General features: G+C 59.3%; 2 non-coding genes across 2 annotated transcripts in view; both read left to right on the top strand.

Moving 5' to 3' along the window:
• Window positions 1-1,097: 1,097 nt before the first annotated feature.
• LOC126330108 (5.8S ribosomal RNA) lies at window positions 1,098-1,252 on the top strand. The gene has a single exon (XR_007562721.1). It is a non-coding gene; the product is annotated as a 5.8S ribosomal RNA (ribosomal RNA).
• A 188-nt stretch (window positions 1,253-1,440) lies between these two features.
• Window positions 1,441-2,362, top strand: part of LOC126330124 (large subunit ribosomal RNA) — a 4,222-nt gene continuing 3,300 nt past the window's right edge. Inside the window, exon 1 of the ribosomal RNA XR_007562735.1 lies at window positions 1,441-2,362. This exon is cut by the window's right edge and continues 3,300 nt beyond it. This is a non-coding gene — a ribosomal RNA (large subunit ribosomal RNA).

The raw sequence follows: 2,362 nt of genomic DNA, 5'->3' as shown, positions 1-2,362 counted from the left end.
AGCCTCCGGGAAACCAAAGCTTTTGGGTTCCGGGGGAAGTATGGTTGCAAAGCTGAAACTTAAAGGAATTGACGGAAGGGCACCACCAGGAGTGGAGCCTGCGGCTTAATTTGACTCAACACGGGAAACCTCACCAGGCCCGGACACCGGAAGGATTGACAGATTGATAGCTCTTTCTTGATTCGGTGGGTGGTGGTGCATGGCCGTTCTTAGTTGGTGGAGCGATTTGTCTGGTTAATTCCGATAACGAACGAGACTCTAGCCTGCTAACTAGTCGCGTGACATCCTTCGTGCTGTCAGCGATTACTTTTCTTCTTAGAGGGACAGGCGGCTTCTAGCCGCACGAGATTGAGCAATAACAGGTCTGTGATGCCCTTAGATGTTCTGGGCCGCACGCGCGCTACACTGAAGGAATCAGCGTGTCTTCCTAGGCCGAAAGGTCGGGGTAACCCGCTGAACCTCCTTCGTGCTAGGGATTGGGGCTTGCAATTGTTCCCCATGAACGAGGAATTCCCAGTAAGCGCGAGTCATAAGCTCGCGTTGATTACGTCCCTGCCCTTTGTACACACCGCCCGTCGCTACTACCGATTGAATGATTTAGTGAGGTCTTCGGACTGGTACGCGGCATCGACTCTGTCGTTGCCGATGCTACCGGAAAGATGACCAAACTTGATCATTTAGAGGAAGTAAGAGTCGTAACAAGGTTTCCGTAGGTGAACCTGCGGAAGGATCATTACCGACTAGACTGCATGTCTTTCGATGTGCGTGTCGTGTCGCGCAACACGCTACCTGTACGGCAGTGGCCGTGCGCCGCGTGCGGAACCACGCGTGCCTCTCAAAACTAGCGGAAGTGTTGTTGTTGTGTGGTACGAGCGCTGAAGCTCTGGAGCGGCTGGCCTGCGGTACCTGGCGCCTGGCGCCGGTTTTGAATGACGTTCGCCCGAGTGCCTGTCCGCTCCGGTGTGGAGCCGTACGACGCCCATCGGCTGTGAGGCCGTTGGACACAAAAAAATAGTGGAACAGGGGCCGTCAGACGCCTCAGTCCCGCAAATGCTACTGTCTTGAAAGAGACAGTGGGAGACTGAAAAGGAAAAGATCACCCAGGACGGTGGATCACTCGGCTCGTGGGTCGATGAAGAACGCAGCAAATTGCGCGTCGACATGTGAACTGCAGGACACATGAACATCGACGTTTCGAACGCACATTGCGGTCCATGGATTCCGTTCCCGGGCCACGTCTGGCTGAGGGTCGGCTACGTATACTGAAGCGCGCGGCGTTTGTCCCGCTTCGGAGACGTGGGAGTGTCGTGGTCGCCTGTGTGGCCGGCCGCGTCTCCTTAAACGTGCGATGCGCGCCCGTCGCCTGGCGGTTCGCATACCGGTACTTTCTCGGTAGCGTGCACAGCCGGCTGGCGGTGTGGCGTGCGACACCTCGTACAACGACCTCAGAGCAGGCGAGACTACCCGCTGAATTTAAGCATATTACTAAGCGGAGGAAAAGAAACTAACAAGGATTCCCCCAGTAGCGGCGAGCGAACAGGGAAGAGTCCAGCACCGAACCCCGCAGGCTGCCGCCTGTCGTGGCATGTGGTGTTTGGGAGGGTCCACTACCCCGACGCCTCGCGCCGAGCCCAAGTCCAACTTGAATGAGGCCACGGCCCGTAGAGGGTGCCAGGCCCGTAGCGGCCGGTGCGAGCGTCGGCGGGACCTCTCCTTCGAGTCGGGTTGCTTGAGAGTGCAGCTCCAAGTGGGTGGTAAACTCCATCTGAGACTAAATATGACCACGAGACCGATAGCGAACAAGTACCGTGAGGGAAAGTTGAAAAGAACTTTGAAGAGAGAGTTCAAAAGTACGTGAAACCGTTCTGGGGTAAACGTGAGAAGTCCGAAAGGTCGAACGGGTGAGATTCACGCCCATCCGGCCACTGGCCCCCGCCCTCGGCAGATGGGGCCGGCCGCCCGCGCGGAGCAATCCGCGGCGGGGTCGTGTCCGGTTGCCTTTCCACTCGCCGCGGGGTGGGGCCGTTCCGGTGTGCGGTGGGCCGCACTTCTCCCCTAGTAGGACGTCGCGACCCGCTGGGTGCCGGCCTACGGCCCGGGTGCGCAGCCTGTCCTTCCGCGGGCCTCGGTTCGCGTCTGTTGGGCAGAGCCCCGGTGTCCTGGCTGGCTGCTCGGCGGTATATCTGGAGGAGTCGATTCGCCCCTTTGGGCGCTCGGGCTCCCGGCAAGCGCGCGCGGTTCTTCCCGGATGACGGACCTACCTGGCCCGGCCCCGGACCCGCGCCGCTGTTGGCTCGGGATGCTCTCGGGCGGAATAATCGCTCCCGTCAGCGGCGCTTCAGCTTTGGACAATTTCACGACC

The sequence above is a fragment of the Schistocerca gregaria genome, unplaced genomic scaffold (genome assembly GCF_023897955.1).
Source record: "Schistocerca gregaria isolate iqSchGreg1 unplaced genomic scaffold, iqSchGreg1.2 ptg001254l, whole genome shotgun sequence".
NCBI lineage: Eukaryota > Metazoa > Arthropoda > Insecta > Orthoptera > Acrididae > Schistocerca > Schistocerca gregaria.
The sequence above is the reverse complement of the archived record's forward strand: the minus strand, read 5'-3'. Positions and strand labels throughout refer to the sequence as shown.